At 41.7% G+C, this 20,889-nt stretch overlaps 1 protein-coding gene and 2 long non-coding RNA genes across 3 annotated transcripts in view; all 3 read right to left on the bottom strand.

The window, feature by feature from the left end:
* LOC109194482 (B-cell receptor CD22) overlaps positions 1–20,889 on the bottom strand; it is a 477,380-nt gene that overhangs the window by 187,539 nt on the left and 268,952 nt on the right. The window lies entirely within an intron of this gene.
* LOC102079487 (uncharacterized) lies at positions 3,462–14,959 on the bottom strand. Its single transcript, XR_268587.4, has 7 exons — positions 13,928–14,959; positions 4,655–4,762; positions 4,546–4,561; positions 4,364–4,455; positions 4,040–4,262; positions 3,871–3,933; positions 3,462–3,547 (listed from the first exon to the last, which is right to left on the bottom strand). It is a non-coding gene; the product is annotated as an uncharacterized LOC102079487 (long non-coding RNA).
* On the bottom strand, positions 5,332–13,699 carry LOC112846261 (uncharacterized). Its single transcript, XR_003219157.1, has 2 exons — positions 13,447–13,699; positions 5,332–5,581 (listed from the first exon to the last, which is right to left on the bottom strand). It is a non-coding gene; the product is annotated as an uncharacterized LOC112846261 (long non-coding RNA).

The raw sequence follows: 20,889 nt of genomic DNA, 5'->3' as shown, positions 1-20,889 counted from the left end.
TTACAAGCACTCTTAAAGAAAAACAAACATTAGCCAAACACAGTTCATCCTGGTTATCAGGTGTCGGCCATTCAGATTCCAGAGAAGCTGTGAAAAGTCATAAAGTTAACACTCGCTGTAGAAAAAGTAACAATAGTTTCATCACAGTATGTCTCAAACTGTATTCACTTCTCCCCTGTAACATTCATATTTCTCCACAACACAGTGTAATTTCATCATCAACACACAGCCTGTAACCACAGTTTTCTTCACACAAAATCTCAGTAATCCTGTGGTAGAAAAACACATTAAGTTGTGTCCTGCTATAAATCACATGATCAAATCACATGATTAACCATCTGCTGTAAAAGAAATGTTAATGTTAGCGCTGCGCAGGTGTATACACTCTTTCTCACAGTGATCTCTGTGAGCAACACAAAGTAGTTAATAACACACCCATGGTGAATTCACAGACACAGAAAATTTTAAACCAAAAGGTTAAATTTGCAGAGTTCACATAGTCATGTGACCCAAGTTTCCTCCTGTGGTCTCCTTCTGTTCCTGCAACAGAGACACACACAGAGATACATCCACACCTTTGTCAGGTGGGGGTTAACTTCACACAATGGTGTTAAGTCAGTCAGTCTTGTCAGCTTTTGTCAGTCAGTTAGTTAGTTCCCCATTTATTTTAAAATTCTCACTCATTCACACAGTCATCCATTCTTTCTTTTTGCTGATTGTGGAATTTTATCGTCGCATTTTCATTTTCACCCACAGCAAAATAACGTCATTTCAAAAGGAAAAAGAAAAACTCCAAATTGGATTCCCTCTCTGAATCCTTTTTGACAGGGACTTGTTTTCTGATTGTCCCAAATAAGTGGCTTTCTCCTGAGCTCATTTTAATTTTTTGGAGAAACTCACTTTTGCAACAGTTTTCTCGACGATGAGTCGTATAGCTCTTTTATTCTAATCGTGGATATCTGCTCAAACAGAGATCATCAACCGAAACCTTCAGTGCACCAAGAAAGTAACAAAATCAAAAAGAAAGGAAAGCAAAGGAAAGAAAGGCCTTGTTTAAGTCATGACACGTGTTCTTCATGCCAGGGGGATAGATCGTAACAACCCATTTGGCAGGCTCAACTTGGTAACAAAAGACAAATCAACAGCCAGTTTAACCTCAAACATTCATCCAATCAGTCACACACACAACATACAGCATAACCCTGTTGTCTCATCACATAATAAGTTTCTTCTCATGTAACCAAAAAAATGTTTGCCGTGGTAAAACTTCTTCATACACCAGAAACTCACAATCAGCTCACTCAGTTAAAACCCCTCATCAGCATTCTGTTTTCCTCTATGATGCAGTCATCTCTCCTCCTATAATATTCAGTCCACTAGTCTATGTATCACTTTCATCTTACTAGTGACTTGGACAAGATGACAAACAGAATCTCATGCTTAGACTCTGTCTGATCTTCATGAGTATCATTTATTGTGTATATGCATGTAGGGTTAGTATGGTTGATGTATTTTCTGTATGTTTTTGTGTTCCTCTCATCACATTTCATTAATCTCATCACTGCTTAAAACCACACACATCTCTCTCTCTCTCTCTCTCTCTCTCTCTCTTTTAAACTATCCTTCTCTCATAAACAGAAAGTAGCATTATAGCTGTTTCAGGCTGAGAAACACCAAACACTCTTCGTGCTATCATTCACCACACAAATTATGTTATTTCTTTGTCCGCTGGGCAGGTGACCTGCAGAATCACGTCTGCCCCAGCTGGATGCCTTTTCACACACACCGTGACGTCAGACACACTCACACTCGCTTCTGCTTAGAGCACAATTTCACTTCATTCATCAACGATCCACACACCACGTGCTGCCCAATAAAACTTTACAGTGTATTTCATCCTCTTTCAAGGCAGACTTAAACACCATATGTTTTTTTTTTCTGTTGTATCAGGGATGGATATGTGGTTGCAACGTTTATGTTCACTTTCTTTCCTTTCTGTCTCCTCTCCTGCCTAGTCTGTTTTGGACTCAACGCTGCTCCTAATGCCTCTCCATACTCAGCCTTTAGTCTCTCCTCCACCTCTGCCTCTTACGCTCTTCTCTGGCTCTTTTTTTTCTGCTAACATTCTTGCTCTTTCTAATGCTTTTCCACGGTGTTGTTCCACAACTTAGCGACTGCTAACTGCAATTCCTTCCTCTGCTTAGCTGTCCCTGTTTTACCTGCTGCACTTAGAGTTATTCTTTCTACAAGCATTTTACACTGAACTTCCACTAATATCCCTTCAAATACACCAACAACCTACATACTGCATGCTGCCCGGTGAATATTTCTCCATAAATTTTACATCCCCTTCTAAGGCAGACTTACACATTTTATTCTCACACAAGACAACAATCAGCCACACTCACGCAGACCACGTCTGGCCCGCACACACACAACATAGGCCTATCGCTTGCGTCTACACGCACAGCTAGCGCGCTCTGTTGAAAACTCTCAAACGCCCCATATGGCGGAGAATTCAACCGTCGGACACTCTCCAAACGCCCCAAATGGCGGAGATTCCAACCTTCGGACACTCTCCAAACGCCCCAAATGGCGGAGATTCCGAACACTCCTCACGGCGGAGCTACCGAACCTAGGTTATCTCCACGCCCCACACGGCGGAGAAGCCTGCGTCTCTCTCACGCGGCTAGCGCGCTCCCGTACCTGCGATCAACGCAGGGTCACGTAGCCGCTCTCTAAGGCCTTCTGTACTTACTGTTCGTGTTGTTTCCGTTCATGGGAAGAGTCTCTGTATCCCGTCAATCGCCATCCATCCCGAGGGGAGTTCAGACGTAAACTTCCCGGCCTGGTGACAAGCATCAAGGCACCAGGGCTTTCCGTCAATCATCCCAGACGTTGCGGTGGCGTCCTCTCCCTCTCCTCGCGATGGAGGCAATGTGTTGGGATCCGGCTCGAAGGACCAAATAAATGTTGGGTCTGTTCCCACAAACCCCGCTAATTCTAGAGACTTATTCATCATGAATGAAAACAAGACAGTCAGCGATCGATCGATTACTTGCGCAAGGGAGGCCTCGTCTATGTCCAGCATGGAAGTGACCCCTATGAGGGCCTCCTCTCGCTGGCTTTTATTGACAAACTTCAAACAATAGTTTACAAAACACCTCCCCTCGCAACCCCCTTTGGTTACAAAGACAAGGCACTGTATGTATATGCATGCAGGTGTGTGTGTGTGTGTGTGTGTCCTCCTGCTGACCAAAGGGTCGTAAACGCAGGAAGCTTACATCAAAGGAAGTAGATCTTCCAGATAGGATGTATCTGCTATAAAACCTCCCCCAACACAAAGTGGTTAGAGGTGCTCAGGATCAAAGGAATAGCTTTGATAATACTGCTTGAACTAAGACTGTACAAATTTAAGAAACACAATGGCAACATTCAACAATTAGACCTAACATTTATCAAACATGGTGAAAGTTCCGTTATTTATTTTATGTTCTTGTCCACAAGTTTCTTTGTTAATGTCCACGTCCTCTTCCTGAACCTGTAACTAAATCAGAACAAACACAGTGTAAAAACAGAAACAAATATATAATGGTGCTGATGTTGTGAGTCTGCTTTGTGAACTTCTACATTCATATTTAAAAAAGAATATTTATTTTCCTTTTTATTATCCTTGTTTGTGAAATTTCAAAGTCCTGTTATTTTATTATTTGGCTAAACTAGCAAAAGGTTGAATGTAACTAAATAAAATGAATGAAAGTCATTCCAACAGGACTCTGAACTTGTTTTACTGGAAGAACAATGTGACTTATTTCATTCTTAAACTCATTTCATTATCAGTGATCCAGTGAAGTATTTGTACGTTTGTACCTGAGCCTGTCTCATGATCATCATCCTCGTAGTCAGAGCTCCCGTCTGGGTCGTCATTTCTCCCTGTTCAGACAGTGCATTTAATTAAGAACAGCTCTCTTTTATCTGTACTTCGAGAGTAGGAGTTACAATAACATATTAATAAAACATGATATCCTGATATCCTTACATTTTCTGAAGTCAGTCTCCTCATCAATAACATTAAGTTCAAGTGTAGATGTGACATTTCTATGTTCATCTGCTGGTCCAGCTTAAATAATAACATGACGTCAGGTCTGATCAGTCAGTTTATAATCATTATATCTCTTATAGCTATGTTATTATCAGAGGTTATACTGTACCACTTCCAGTGTTTCCAGAGGATCTGATTATTTCATAAACTGGAAAATCACCTGCAGGTCAGACAACAGAAGAGAAATTACTTTTTCACGATATTTGTTTGTTTACAAACTTAGTGTTAAAAATGATGCAAGTAATAGTTTCTGGGACTGACCAGGAAGAAGAGAGGAGTAAACGTTGTTCTCATTCTTGTTGACTTTTTGTTGTGCAGCAGAGTTTTGATTGGTGCTCTGAGACTGAGTGAGACTAAAACATGCAATAAATACTGTGTAATTTAATCAGGAATAGTTATAATTTCATGTTATTTTTAAAATGAAAGAAAACTTGTGTGCCAACCTGTTACAACAAAGATCTATAAAAGAAAATTAAAAATTATTGTTACACTGGTTTGTAATCAGTTTCCTTAAATGTGTCACATCAAATCATTGATGAGAAAAGCTCTCACCCTTTATCTTTCTGCAGCAACACAGCAGCAGCAGCAGCATGAGGATAATTCCACTAACAAGTCCGATGATGAATGGAACGATAAATGAACCGATTTTAGATCCAGAGCCTAAAGTTTCAGGTATGATCAAAACACAAAGTCAGAAAGAAGTCCAACTAGATCTAATAAAATCCAAAAAGTTTAGGCCACATCAAGAAAAACAATATGAACCTAAAAACAACTTTAAAAGATTTTTTATTATTAAAGACCCATTTTAACAGTAAGAAGTTTTATGTTTTTATTATATAAAGTTACGATCATAGTTTTGAGTGTGAGATGTTTGAGGGGTTTTCTTTTCTTTTCTTATATCTTTGTATTATAGTTCTGTGCTCCTGTTCTTTGTGTCTTTAAGTTTATTCTATGTTATCATGAGTTTTGTGTTTGAGCTCCATCGTCTTCTGTTTAGTTTGTATAGTCCTCGTTATATTATCTATATTTCTTGTTCGTGGTTACTTTTTTACACTCAGTGTTGCTCAATAATCTTCACTTATGATCGTTTGTGTTTCCTTTGTCTCTACAGTCAGTCATGTCTCCATGTTTGTTTATCTTCTCTCACTGGGTCAAGTTCACATGTCTTAGTCCTGAACTCAATATTTTTTCACTTCCTGTTTTGTTTTGGTAGTCTTTTCTCTCCTGTATTTAGATTTGCGTCCCCTTGTCTTGTTCCCTGGCATTTCCCATCTTCCAAACTACCTAATGGGAATATTTTGTGTGAGTCTCTCTTTGTTCTTTGTTGCATTGTTCCTCATGCTCTGTGTTTCATCCTTGTGTGTCTCCAAGTTATGTTTCTCTCGTTGGAGAGGCTCCTGCCTTGTGTTATAATTTCAGCAATGAAGCTACTTTTGTGTTTTATGTCTGGGTTTCCGAGTCCTGTGTTTGAGTCCAACCCTGTGTAGCCCTGGCTATATAAGTAGCTCATTTATTTAAATAGTTCATTTGTATTCATGGTTAATTGCAAATGTTTAATGTGTTCAAGAATGTATATAATTGCCTGTAAGGTATGTGATGTGTGTCAGTTAAATGCACAACCCTTTTATTTGTGTTTTGAGGTTTATGTCATTATTTTTGATATGGTATTGATATGTACTACAGCTCCAGTGAACCCTGAAGTAGTCTCAGGTAGAGGGGGTGGGAGCAAGTGGGGAACCGTGTGCACTCTGCAGGAAGCGAGAGAGACGAGAGCTGAACAGTGTCGAGTGAACGCAGAGTTCATAGAAGGGCGACAGACATATTTTCGGATTGACGGATAGTTGACTGGAGTGAAAAGCTGTTGTACCCAACTGTGAGTAGGAGGAGACGGACGTCTTGCTGGCGTGTCAGAGAGGTCCCTTCTGCTCAGTGTTGCCAACTTAGCGACTTTGTCGCTATATTTAGCGAGTTTTCAGACCCCCTAGCGACTTTTTTTCTATAAAAAGTCGCTAAAAAAAAGACGTGAAAGCGCGTATCGCTTTTACTCTCAACAAGCAGCGGGTGCTGTAACGCAGTCAGTTCTTCTTTTAATCTTTTACTCTTATGCGGTTTTGTGGATCACAAGGTTTAAAACTACTTATAAACACACACAAACACAAAGTAACTCCACCAGAGTGCCTATTTCGGGTCACTTTTGCCGGTCCAAGCCCGGATAAAGGAGCAGGGTTGGAATTGTGACATTAAAAAAACAATAATCGCTAAAAGAAATTTAATTGTACTTCTAAATAAACTCTAAATGGATTTAGGACGTTTTTTACTCACTTTATGTCTCTTCCACGATGTTATTTCTCTCTCCAACAACATAGGTTACAATTATATTAGCGTGACCAATTATGCAAATTAGGTGATGACGTCATTTAGCGACTTCTAGCGACTTTTAGGACAGCCAATAGCGATTTTCCTTACTGAGGAGTTGGCAACACTGCTTCTGCTGGTGTGCTGAAGTTAGGTGTTCACGTGGAGAGGACGACTGAGTGCTGCTGCCGCGGCCTGCTGGTAGCATTGACCCAGTTTCCCCTGCTATCCCCTTGAACTGCCTGGAGGTGTGAGTACTGTTTGCACGTGCTTTTTATTTTACTGCTTGGCAACAAGTGAAGCGACCATATTGTTTTAGGTCCCAACGCACCCGAGCCACAACTCAGGCCTGCAACGAAGGGTTTGCTAGCAGAAAGACTGTAGCACTTGAGGTCTGTGTGTGTCGGTAAGAGTGTGTGTGGGCCCACAATATTGTTTGATTATTTTGTTTCTGTTGAAGTAGATACCATACTATTGTTTAACAAACTTTATTGATTTTACTTATTTTCTTTTGTGTTATTAATTAATCATTCACTAAAGTGGAGTTAACTTTATAATTGACCTGTTTGTGTGTGATTTATTTCTATATAGTGTAGTTTTATTGCATGTTTTATACTATAAGCATTAAAAAGGGAGTATCAATAGGAACGTAACAACAGGAACCCAGGGCCCCTCTCAATAGAACGTGGGACGGGTGTTACACAATTCTGGAGGCACCGCTGGGATCCTCCCGTGCTTAACTTTTCTAGTTTGTTCTTTAAAGGAGTATTTTGTTTATAGATTTGCACAGCTTAGCACACCAGCATTAGGATTTGTATGATGACTACTCGAAAAGAGTCTCAAATTGCACCTGAACTTAGTAGCTGGTGCAGTAAAGCAGGTATAGACCCAAACCGGGCTTTTGTACTGCATGATGTTCCTACTGACTTTGACTTATCAGACATTGAAGAGACTGCTCAGTCAGTGAAAAGTTTTGGAAGAGTAAAAGTGAGAGATAGACTAACAGACACCCAGACAGGCAATAACCTTGTGCTGTGTGAATGCCGTCAAGATATTCAGCCAGACCGCATACCACCACATGTGCAGCCATTGAACGGAGGTCCTGTCTGGAAGATTTCCCTCCTCACTGAATCTGTGAGGTCAGCTGATGACTTCTCAGCCAAGCTTAAGAAACTAATGGTAGAAGAAGGTAAAACAATTGATGATGTTAGTGCCTTGCTGTCTACTGAAACCCCACAGGAAAACTCCCCTGAATCCATCATTCGGGCAGTCGGAGACCTGTTGGCGAAAACTATGCGACCTACCAGTGAGAATACTGCATCTCGACGTCTGCGGATATTCTCTGGCCAGTCTCCTACTCCGGCAGGTGAAGAGAGCCTTGATAGCTGGGTTGAGCAGGCTCGCCTGATGATTGAAGAGTGCGACTGCTCTGAGAGAGAGAAGCGAAGGAGAATAGTTGAGAGCCTAAAGGGACCAGCATTGGAGATCATCCAAGCTGTACGGCGAGATAACCCTGATGCTAGCCCGGAGAGCTATGTAGAGGCTCTAGAAAGTTCATTTGGATCCCTGGAGTCCTGTGAAGACTTGTACCTCGCCTTCAGGAGCCTGGGTCAACAGCGAGGAGAAAAGCTGTCAGACTTCCTGAGAAGATTGGAACGCTCTCTGACCAAAGTAGTGCAGAAAGGGGGTCTCCCTAGTAGGGCTGTGCGATATGACCAAAATCTCATATCCCGATATTAAGACATCTATCGTCGATATAACGATATAAATTACAAAAATGTAACATTTCCTGTAAATTCTGTGAATCTCGGGCATCTCGACTTGCGTGAAGTGTTTCCAGCTGGGCGTCGTGTACCTGGAGTCGAGTGTTTTAACTGATGCATGGAACTATACATTTTTAGACGTAAGTTGTAACGGCCGCCATTTTCTTTGTGAGTATTTATTACACAGCGTGCTGCGGAGAAAAGTCTGTTCTAACGTTTGAGTCTAAGGTTTATTTTTTAGCACCTGGCGGCTCTTTTTTGCTTCTCATCCGTTAATACTCTGCATCTTTCACGTGACTCGTTTTATTTTGAAAAGCCTCAACAGGATCTTGAGCTTTATTGTGAAAGGTTTATGTGGAAAATAAACAAGCGGACACGCCGTGGTTTTACCGTCGTTGTTGCTAACGAAAACGCATAAAAAACAAGCGCTTGTCCGTCCGTAGTGTGGTTATATTAAATATAAGAGAAAGAGAGAACTTTAAGAAATTAATATAGCCACTACAGTGACCATCAAAATGATGAAAAAATATTGCCGTAAACAGTTTATTTTGCGACACCACGAAACAAACGATAGCGTAAAATGAAACGATAGACGTTTTTCTATCGTCATCCGATATATATCGTTATATCGAACAGCCCTACTCCCTAGCCATCGAGTCGACCGTGCACGTATTGACCAGCTTATACGGGGTGCAACTGAGTCAGAGATAATGTTACTGCAGCTAAGACTCAGAGAAAGGAAGGAGGAGCCACCTACTTTCCTGAAGCTGCTCAGTGAGATTCGAGAAGAAGAAGACCATGCAAGAGTGAGGCATGAGTCAAACACCACAGTGAGACAAGTGAAAGTTGGCGAAGAGACAAAAGCCAAATCGACAGAGGTTCAAGAGCTTAAAGCCGAGATCAAAGAGTTACGCTCTGAGCTTAAAGAGTTAACAAGCAAGCGCTCAGATTCCGAGCTAATGTCGAAACAAACCAAGAAAGTTGCTGAGGCTGGGGCGGAGAATGAAGTCCAGCAGTTAAAGCAGCAAGTTCAACAGTTACAACACCAGCTGACTGTTATGGCTGTGTCACAGGGTTCAACCCAAACGGACTCAACAAAAAGAGATGAGAGAGCCAGACGAAGCAAGGTAAACAGACCACATGCTGCAAAAGATTCAGAAAGCTACTTCTGTTACCGGTGTGGGGAGAATGGCCATATTGCCACCCGCTGCATGGCTCCTGAAAACACTGCCAAAGTAATCCAGAGGCTACTCGCAGCCCTTCGTAGGAGCAAAGAGGAAAAAGGGGCTACAGGTGGCGCTTCTGAGCCCACACAGGTCGGTTCCATCAGGAAAAGTTCCGTGCACATATCCTCACAGTGTGGACTCCCGGATGGATTGGTTGGCCCATCCATGATGACCGTTGTGACCATAGAAGGACAACTATGTAGAGCTCTCCTTGACAGCGGCTCTCGAGTCACCATTATATTCGAGAGCTGGTATTCCCGTTTCATCCCCAATGTGCCCATTCTTCCTTTACAAGATCTCGCCATATGGGGACTGAGTGATTCCAACTACCCATACAAGGGGTATGTGGCAGTTGAGGTGGGTTTTCCCCCCAACTCAAAGGAAGCTGTAGAGACAGTCACTGTCTTGGCCTTGGTGTGTCCAGATCCAAAAAGCCCAGACCCGGTTCCTGTCATCATTGGTACTAACTCCCAGAAACTGCATTCTCTGCTGAGAAATTGTAAAGAGGTAGGAGGGAAAGATGAGGTTCACTCACTGAGGATAAATACCCTCTCCTCACAACAGCCCTCATAACTTATCACCCAACAAACTGGTGTGGTGGGTCACGTGAAGTGGCAAGGCCCCGGGCCTATCACTATCCCTCCTTGTGCAGTACAGTATGCAGTTTGCAAGGTGGAACAACAGCAGCCATTAGACAAAAGTATTCTAATGGTGGAGGTGGGCGAATCCACAAACCTCCCAGCTGGAGTGTTGGTTCCACCTGTGGTACTACCATCTTCTGAGATGGACACTAACAGTTTCACACTTCTGCTAAGAAATGAGTCCCAAAGAGAGACTATTGTTCCCACCAGTACAGTGCTAGCCCAGGTGTACTTGGTGGACACTGTCACTGAGTTAACAAAGACCTCCGCCCAAGAAAGGTCTATTGACCCTGAACTGTTTGACTTTGGAGATTCTCCTATCCCTGAAGAGTGGAAAGCCAGGTTGGCAGCAAAGTTATCAAAGAGAGCGGATGTTTTTTCCCTGGAGGAGTGGGATGTCGGCCTAGCCAAAGGTGTCACTCACCACATAAGGCTGAGAGACCCTCGACCATTCAGGGAGAGATCCCGCAGAATCGCACCCGCTGACATTGAGGATGTCCGACGCCATCTACAAGAACTGCTGGCAGCCGGCATAATCAAAGAGTCACGCAGTCCGTATGCTTCCCCGATTGTCATAGTCAGGAAGAAGAATGGCAAGGTGCGGATGTGTATTGATTATCGTCTACTGAACTCCAGAACCATCCCAGACCAGTACACTATGCCACGCATAGATGATGCACTGGATTGTCTGACAGGAAGCAAGTGGTTTTCTGTACTGGACCTGAGAAGTGGATATTACCAAGTGGAGATGTCTGAGGCTGATAAAGAGAAAACAGCTTTTATCTGTCCTCTTGGGTTTTTCCAGTTTGAGAGGATGCCTCAAGGCATCACTGGCGTGCCTGCAACCTTCCAAAGGTTAATGGAGAGAGCTGTTGGAGACATGAACCTGATTCAAGTCCTTGTGTATCTGGATGACCTAATTGTGTTTGGCAGGACACTGGAGGAGCACGAGGAACGGCTACTTAAAGTCCTGGACCGGCTGGAGGAATGTGGTCTCAAAGTCTCCATTGACAAGTGCCAATTTTGCCAACCCCAGGTGAAGTTCTTGGGACACATTGTCTCTGCCTCTGGAGTTGCCACTGATCCTGAGAAAGTGAGTGCGGTGACCCACTGGAAGAAACCCACTGATCTAAAATCCCTAAGATCTTTTCTCGGATTTTGTGGATACTACCGGCAGTTCATTGAGAACTACTCCGCCATAGTCCGCCCTTTGACAGAACTGACCAAGGGATATCCTCCTGCACAGGGTAGCAAAAAGGTTGTCACTAAAGGAAAGCAAAATAGCTACTTTCGAATTGCCGAGCCTTTTGGTGATCGGTGGACCCCAGCTTGTGATGACGCCTTTCAGAGCATTGTTTACAAGCTCACACATGCTCCAGTTTTGGCATTTGCTGATCCAGCCAAACCATACATTCTACATGTTGATGCAAGTTTGGACGGGCTAGGAGCAGTCCTGAACCAAGAGTACCCAGAAGGACTCCGCCCGGTAGCGTTTGCCAGCCGCAAGTTGAGTCATGCAGAACGGAACTACCCAGTTCACCAACTGGAGTTTTTGGCTCTGAAATGGGCAGTAGTGGAGAAGTTCCATGACTACTTGTATGGTGCCAAGTTCACGGTGAGAACTGATAATAACCCACTCACCTACGTCCTGACCACTGCCAGGTTGAACGCGACAGGTCATCGGTGGCTAGCAGCACTCTCCACCTATGATTTCAGCATTCAATATAAGCCCAGCCGTGAAAATGTGGATGCCGACTCACTGTCCAGGAGTCCGCAAGACACAGCAGATGGATGGGTGGATATCCCACCCTCTGGAGTAAAAGCTTTCTGTCGTCGGATCACTACAGATGGTTTCTACCAACACACCACCAGATTTGTCGACCAGCTGGGTGCTTCGCCAGACGCCATTCCAGCTTTATATGTAAACTTCACCCAGATAGAAGTGGGCCCGCTGGAACAGCTAAGCCGGAAAGAACTGTCAGAAGCCCAAGACTCTGATCCAGTTATAGGTGTGGTGAAACCTCAGGTTGAGAGAAACCAAAGTGTTTCAGCTCCTACGCATGCAAACCCAGATGTTGTGTTGCTGATGCGAGAAAGATCCAAGTTAAAGGTTAAGCGTGGCCTTCTCTACAGAGTCACCACAAGACCCTCTGGTCGAGAAGTGAGTCAGATCGTCTTGCCTGCTAAGTATCGGCCAATGGTACTAAAATCAGTGCATGATGATGCTGGTCACCTGGGCACAGAACGAACTACAGAGCTCATTAGAGACCGGTTTTACTGGCCCAGAGTGGCATCTGAAGTTGCAACATACATACAGAACTGTGGAAGATGTGTAGCTAGGAAGTCCATCCCACAGAAAGCTGCCCCTTTACAGCACATCACTAGTAATGGGCCTCTAGACCTGGTCTGCATAGACTTTCTTTCTATTGAGCCAGACTCTAAAGGCATAGCTAATGTGCTGGTTGTCACTGATCATTACACCAGGTATGCTCAAGCATTTCCCACAAAAGATCAGAAAGCACTGACTGTCGCCAAAGTCCTTTTTGAAAAGTTCTTTGTGCATTATGGATTGCCCGCTCGCATTCACTCAGACCAGGGTAGAGATTTTGAGAGCAAGCTCATTAAGGAGCTATTGACCCTGTTGGGCATTTGTAAGTCCCGAACGTCACCCTACCACCCTCAGGGCGATCCGCAGCCTGAGCGTTTCAACCGTACTTTGCTGGCAATGTTGGGCACCCTTGATCCAGCTAAAAAGCCAAAGTGGAGCCAGCATATAAGCCAGCTAGTACATGCTGGTGTGCTGAAGTTAGGTGTTCACGTGGAGAGGACGACTGAGTGCTGCTGCCGCGGCCTGCTGGTAGCATTGACCCAGTTTCCCCTGCTATCCCCTTGAACTGCCTGGAGGTGTGAGTACTGTTTGCACGTGCTTTTTATTTTACTGCTTGGCAACAAGTGAAGCGACCATATTGTTTTAGGTCCCAACGCACCCGAGCCACAACTCAGGCCTGCAACGAAGGGTTTGCTAGCAGAAAGACTGTAGCACTTGAGGTCTGTGTGTGTCGGTAAGAGTGTGTGTGGGCCCACAATATTGTTTGATTATTTTGTTTCTGTTGAAGTAGATACCATACTATTGTTTAACAAACTTTATTGATTTTACTTATTTTCTTTTGTGTTATTAATTAATCATTCACTAAAGTGGAGTTAACTTTATAATTGACCTGTTTGTGTGTGATTTATTTCTATATAGTGTAGTTTTATTGCATGTTTTATACTATAAGCATTAAAAAGGGAGTATCAATAGGAACGTAACAACAGGAACCCAGGGCCCCTCTCAATAGAACGTGGGATGGGTGTTACACCTGTCTGCCACACAGTGAACCATGACAGTCATGCACTGAGTATACTAAGAGTGTATTCAATTTGACCGTTGACCTAGTTTAATCTGAAATGTTTATGTGTAAAATATAATCATCTTTATTAGTTTAACCTTATTTACTCCGTGTCTTTATTAAACAGCATGTATAAAACTCAGTTTTACCAAAGCAAAGTTATCTCATAGTAAACGTCATTAAATATCAGAGTATCATCTATATTAGGAGAGCTGCTGTCCCAGAGCCGTCTATGATTATGTGAAGTCACTGCTACACTGCTTTTTGAGTTTATTAAAACTGCATTTCAATAACTGGTTATAAGTCTCATCTCCAGTGGTCTTTTTTGTCTATTTTAATTAAGTAGCAGCAAGTTTGGAAAGTTTAGTTTAGTGAATAAAATTCAATCTTCAGCTCCAATTTTTGTCCCAAAAAAGAAATAATGAAATAAAGTGAAGTCATTTAAACACACCTCGTACAGTGATGTTGACTGCATTGCTGAGCTCTCCTGATCCAGACTCACACCAGTACACAGTAACACCCTCCTGTAAGCTGTGGATCTTATAAGAGGATCCACTCAGTTTCTGGCAGTCACAGCAGTGTGAAAAAAAGCCTTTTTCACTAAACTTGCTCACTCTCCACTCAGTGAAGTTTCCCTCACAGGTCAGTGAGACAGAGTCAGAGGGGAAGTGTTGCACTCTGTCAGGACTCACTGTGAGAGACGCTGCTGAATGAACATCTGAAAAACAGGATGTAAGAAGGGTTAAATCAGGGTTATAATTCAGGCTCAATCTCCAATCACTGTGTTAAGCCTTCTCCTTATGGTTCACATTTAGTCCAATGAGTTCTGAAGATTTTCAGAAATTTTCAGAACTTTGTCTTTTCTCCTCTGTTCTTGTTCATTCTCTCACATCTCAAAATGCTTCATCATTTCTTCTCCCTCTGCAGGCTGCAGTCCTGTTATCCCAGCAGAAGAATGTCCTACATATAGCAGCACCATGTGAAGCACATAATAACCTTTATAGGTTACTGTATAGCATCTGTAATTGGGAAGTGAATGTTTTTAGTAGAGGGCCGATGAACTATTCTGGTTATTTAGGGGAAAAAAAAACATTTTATTTGAAATAGCACAAAAACACAGATGAAGCCCCAATGTCCCAATTTTCCACTACCACATGGACGCAGGTTACATTTGAGAATCTGTAAAGTTACCTGCACATGTGACCTTTTCTGAGCATATCAGGCAACAGCAAGGAAGAGGTTGTCTTAAAACACTTTTACACATTTGCACAGTCAGGGAGTTTTTTGAGAGCAAAACTGATCAAACTTAGTTGAACTTAACATTTTGTGTGTAAATGATTACTTTTTAATTATATATAAATTAATTCAGTTCAGTTCAATTCACTTTTATTTATACAGTGCTATTGTAAGGTAGTCCCTACAATAACGCATGCAGAGAAGAACCCAACAATCATATGACACCCAATGAGCAAGCACTTTGGCAACAGTGGGAAGGAAAAACTTCCTTTTAACAGGAAGAAACCTCCAGCAGAACCAGGCTCAGGGAGGGGCGGGGCCATCTGCTGCGACCGGTTGGGGTGAGAGAAGGAAGACAGGATGAAAGACATGTTGAAGAGAGACAGAGATTAATAACAAGTATGATTTGATGCAGAGAGGTCTATTAACATGTTGAGTGAGAAAAATGACTGAAAAGGAAATTCTCAATGCATCATGGGAGTCCCCCTGCAGCCTACGTCTATTGCAGCCTAACTTGCAGCCTAAGGGAGGATTCAGGGTCACCTGATCCAGCTCTAACTATAAGCATAAAGGAAAGTTTTAAGTCTGATCTTGAAAGTAGAGATAGTGTCTGTCTCCTGAAAATGTATGCTGTCTTCTAATGATACTGCCTAAGGGAAGCATGTATAATATAAACAGAATTGGTCCTAGCACTGAACCCTCTGCATCCTCTTCACACACTAATTTAACTTAGTGTGTGAAGAGGACTCTCCATTTACACGAACAATTTGGAATCTATTAGATAAATATGATACAAGCCACTGCAGCGCAGTACCATTAATACCTACAGCATGTTCTAGTCGTTCTAATAGGATATTATGGTCAACAGTATCGAACACTGCACTGAGGTCTTGTAGGACAAGCACAGAGATGAGTCCACCTTCAGACGCCATAAGAAGAGCATTTGTAACCTTCACTAAAGCTGTTTCTGTGCTGTGATAAGCTCTGAAACCTGACTGAAAATCCAGGGAGCCATGCCCAGATAGCAAGACGACATTGAATCTATGTTGATTTTTCATCCGAACCGTCGTATATGGTTGGGGTTGAAATGCCAATGTTGTAACAACATTGAAATACTGTGGTAAACCGACGGTCTTACTATAGAGACGTTGTAACGATGTTGATTCACCGTTGTTTTTTTGTCATTGATATTTGATCTATTTGTAGTCGACCAGGTGACAACAACAACGTCGAGAAAACGTCTATTTATAGTTGACGATCATTCGGCTCCGGTCACCATCAAAAACCATCGATTTGTAGTTGAGCATTAAATTGCACTGCAACTGATCGGGTATAAAGTACCAGAGAAAGTAGATTTATTGTTCATTTGTTATCAATGACTTGGTCTAGTTCACCAGCTTTAAAAAAATCATGTCTACGTGCAATTTATGTATAGCTGACCGGGAAATTAAAGCAGCGATCACTTGGACTATTCCGCAGCACCCCTCTCACATTGGTACATCCCCCCAGGTATTCATTGTCTTCTACAGTAGAGCGGGACATTTGATTTACTCTCAGCGGAATTGACCGGAGAAGGCATCAGGTCATGCACTGCACTGGCCTGCACCACGATTAGTATAAGGTAAGAATGAATGATTTTTTTTTCCTACTCGTTATTTCCATGTTTGCATTTGAATAACAGTAAAAAAAACTCGTTAATGTTGTACATTAACACGTTTTTTACTGTTATTTACGAGCCCGAAATTGTGTCTACTTCTTACAATCCGGCAACAAATAAACTGCACTGCAAACAAAGTATATCAACAAAGAAAACATTTTCGTTTCATAATTTCTTCGTTATTCCCTTACAAAGCTAGCTTTAACGCTTCGAGTTTTCCTTTGTTCTTGCCGTGGCCTCGGGGCTTGACCCAGACTTTCGCTCTGTAGTTGCTTAGTACTACAAAAAATTCTAAATCTGTGATATATGATTGATAAACGTAAAGTTAACTGTATAAACGTGTTCAATGACTTTGTTACTTTTGATGATTGGAGAGCACTCGTTTCAATTCGCACACGAAAACTTTAGACTCAGTTTGAATGCCCACGTGACTGTACGTTGCACGCTGACCTAACTTTACGTTGCACGCGTACATGACTTTCCGTTTGTGCCTTGTATAATGAATAAGGCTACGTCCACACGTACCAGCGTATTTTTGAAAACGCTGATTTTTCTATGCGTTTGCACCTTTTGTCCACACGTAATTTATGTCTGGCCGTACATTGTGTTTGTATTTCCAGGCACATTTCACGAAGCAGAACGCAGTCTTCAGAGATATCCACGTGAACGCTGTGATACGTCTGACCTTCAGTCCGAAAAAGAAAACCCGGACCAGTCTTAAAAGAAAGCACAAGTAAAACCCTTTTATTCACAAACATATCTTTGATTGTTAAGAATTTATGATCTTGTCTTTTATACATATCTGTGGTGCTTGCATACTGCAATATCACCACATAATATAGTCCAAAAAGTGGAAGTTTGTAAACTTTTTAAAAATGCAAAGCCGTGTACACTTGTGCACTTCAAAAATTCATTGTATACTGTACCTTCTTGCACGTCTCTGTTTCCTGTGTGTGTTGTTAGAAATCAAACTAACTTTAGGAAACAATATGCCAAAAGCATATTTACAATTACTTAAGACCGTTTTTAATTTCTTTTCTTTAGACCAAATCCCCTGTACACATATACGGACTCAGAGGATGAGCAACCTACAAAAAAACGGTTTCCCCAGGCCCCTCGAGTGAAAATACCAGGTAATAAAATACTGTCTAGTGTCTGTGTACATATCTGTGTCTGACACAAGGAAACTTTTTTTGACAAGTTGTCTGTATTCTTAAATACTTAAAAAATTATCTTTTTCTAAACAGCCCTCATCACTCCAGTCTGCCCCCCAGCCCACTGATAGCAACCATCATAATGCCCCACCCAGCTTCCGGCACCTTTCGCCACTCCGGCACAAACCGACACAGCTTTGCGATCTCGCCAGCATGCAGTCTGATGTCTTCCCTATAGATGGTATGCTTTTAAAAAAGCTTTAAAGCTGCATCACAATGTCATTGTACTCTTATCTAAAAAAAAACAATTTATACTCCTGAATGTCATCTTGTTGTGATTTTTTTTTTCTGTAGATTCCAGAGACTCTGTGAGGCCACTATTACAAGGCAAGTTTGAAAATCTTGGAATTTCACAGTTTACATGGTATAACAAATATATGTGACAGGCAAAAACTAGTAAACACTTTTAGCAGTTACAAGAACTAACAAATGAATATCCAACAAAAGGGAATAGAAATACATTGTACTGCCAATACTTTGGTTTATTCTTTGTATGACTTGAAAATCAGGCTTTAGGGAAAACTAAATGACATGTTTCTATCATCAATTACATGAAGTAAACACACAAGCACTTGCATACACATTTAAGACATGAGACACGCTAATTCCATCTCATAAAATGTGTCTATAGGTGAGACGGTTTGCGTTGATTGGTGCTGCTGGACCACACTGGAGGTGCGAGTCCGCCGTGTAATGGTTTATGCCATTACAAAGGAGCTGGCCTCTGTACTCAACTGGGCAGGGAAAAAAAACCAAGGACCAGACAAAGCAAAAAAGGGCATTTAAAGAGACAGCGCTGTGCAGATGCATATTTGGTAAGTTTTACTGTTTATTGTAGTTTTATGAGCCTAAAGTGAACAATAAAGGGATCAATTGATGTGCTGGGTGCGTTTCACATTTCCTATGTTTTTTTTTTTGCTATATTACTTTGTCTTTCTTAATAACAAGACTTTCATGTCCGGTTAATCTGGAGATGGAGTCTTTGGTCTTCGGCTTGTTTTGTCCTCGGGTTGTACACTTTGTACAGCCCGAGGACCCCATGTTTTCTTTTTTTTTAAAGGATACACGGCACACCATGCTAAGACATATCACATTTTCAGCTTATAGCTCTTTGGGAATCAAATGCGGCAGTTTGCTGATTTCCGCCTGGTGACTTTCATGTTTATCAGCCTAGGAGTTTACATACTTTCTCCCTGCTGAAGACAATTAACAAGAGCTTATTCATGTGCTCTAATTCCCTTTTTTTTGTCTTTGTTTTTTGTGTGTGTGTGTCTATTTTTGTCCTAGATGGCCTGGCGCAGCAGGTAGGGGCGAACTCTATGTCTGAGTTGGTCTTTGCTTAAGCAGTCCAGAAATGGCTCAGATATGCTCCAGATCGTACGGGTGGCGCGCAGGACGCACATCATCCATCCCCATCCCGGAGTAAATGATAAAAAGTGACGTGAAACATAGAAATGTAAATAGGAAACTTTGTCTTTTAATAAAGTATTTTGCAAATGATACATGTCTATTGACCTTTTTTGTTTTTGTTTTTTTTTTTTTCAATAAAAAGCAACTGTGCGAAAGAGGTGGAAAATTAACACCATAGCTCAACAGTGTTTCAATATCAGAATCTGACATTGTTTCAATGTCAACAGTATTCAAAAATATAACGTCGAATCAATGTCAGGTTTCAACATTGATTCAACATCAAAACCTGACGTTGTTTCAACGTTAAAAATGGGTGCAAGAGTGACGTTGGGTCAACGTCACACTTCAACGTTGCTTCAATGACGTCGCCTGATATTGACTCAACATTGTTTCAATGTTTCCTTGCTATCTGCAGGCATTAAACCACCAACCTTCTTATTAGTAGATGACCTGACCTACAGACATCCTCCACATTTGTAACCCTTATGAGACAAATAAGGGTTACAAATGTCCTTGTCTTATGGTCCTATAGTAACATTATATTTGTCTCCTTCCTTTTGTGTGTGATTTTCACATATATGAACAATCGTATTTCATTTTGTCACTCTGACTTGTTGTATTGGACTTTTTCCATATGTACTCATGGCATTAATTACATGTGCTCTTTGCTCTTTCTAATATTTCTCTCGATAACACTTTATTTCTTTCTGTTAATTTCATTTATGATCTTAAATTTACAGATGCTGCACCAGTTTAAAAACTCCCTGGGGAGAAATAAAGAAATAGAACAGCACACAGAAAATTCATGTGACTAACAGTTGGATACGTCATGTTTTTTCTTTCACAAATCATGATAATTAAGGAAAGAAAAGAGTGCATGCAGAACAGTTAAGTAGAGCCAAATGTTTAGAAGATTGACAGTTAATTTAAAAATTCCTCAAGCTGACCTGCAGACCAGACAAACTTTGGTTGACTGTGATCAGTGTGATACTCTGGGTCTCCTCTTCCAGCTCTGCACACATATCCTGCTGTGTGTGTCTGTCCATGAATGATGTAGGAGTCCTGTGCAGTCCCACTGCCATCAGGTAGCAGCTCATAACTGGAGGATTTCTCTGATAGATCAGGAACAGCTTTATACCAGTAGAAGCTCCATCCTGCAGACGGATGTTCAACCTCACAGTTCAGAGTTACTGAGGCTCCAGGACTCAGCCATGATGGAGACACAGTGAGGACAGGACGGGGTTTATCTGTTCAACAAAGATTTTCTCTCAACGTTTCGTCTCTTAACTCTGAATTCAATGTCACTAAAATGTTGACTCACAAATATTTATGATGAACTTTAAGAGTGAGACTATCTAAACATGTCAAATATCTCAACATGTACTAATAAAAACACATTTTTACAAACTGTTTCTATTTCCAGGTTAAATGAACTATGACTCTACTTACTGTCAGAAACTGTCAGTGTGACTGAATCACTCCACTCTGTTGTTTTATGCTGTGAACTTTTCATTCTGCCCTTACAGCGATAGTTTCCACTGTTGGATGATGAAGCAGATCTAATCCTGTATTCATTTTGATTTGGAGCTTTTATCCTGCTGTTTGTTTCCCACTCATAATCCCACTCAGTGTCTCCTCCATGGATCTCACATCTGACAGTGATCGTCTCTCCTCTGTATATCTCAGACCAGTTTGGATACAGAGTCACAACAGGCCTGTTTGAGGCTGTTACTGTTCAAGAAAGTACAATAAAAACACATGAATGTCAAAAATGTTAAAGCCTTTTGTTCTTCATCTTCCTCCTTAATCAGGAGTTTATCTGACTTCATGTTAAACTCACCAGTTTTCCCAATCCTGACTGACTGGCTGTCCTCTGTGTAGTAAACTGGGTTTCCT

This window comes from Oreochromis niloticus, linkage group LG3 (assembly GCF_001858045.2).
Source record: "Oreochromis niloticus isolate F11D_XX linkage group LG3, O_niloticus_UMD_NMBU, whole genome shotgun sequence".
NCBI classification, from domain to species: Eukaryota; Metazoa; Chordata; class Actinopteri; order Cichliformes; family Cichlidae; genus Oreochromis; species Oreochromis niloticus.
This window is presented reverse-complemented; position numbering and strand designations above follow the sequence as displayed.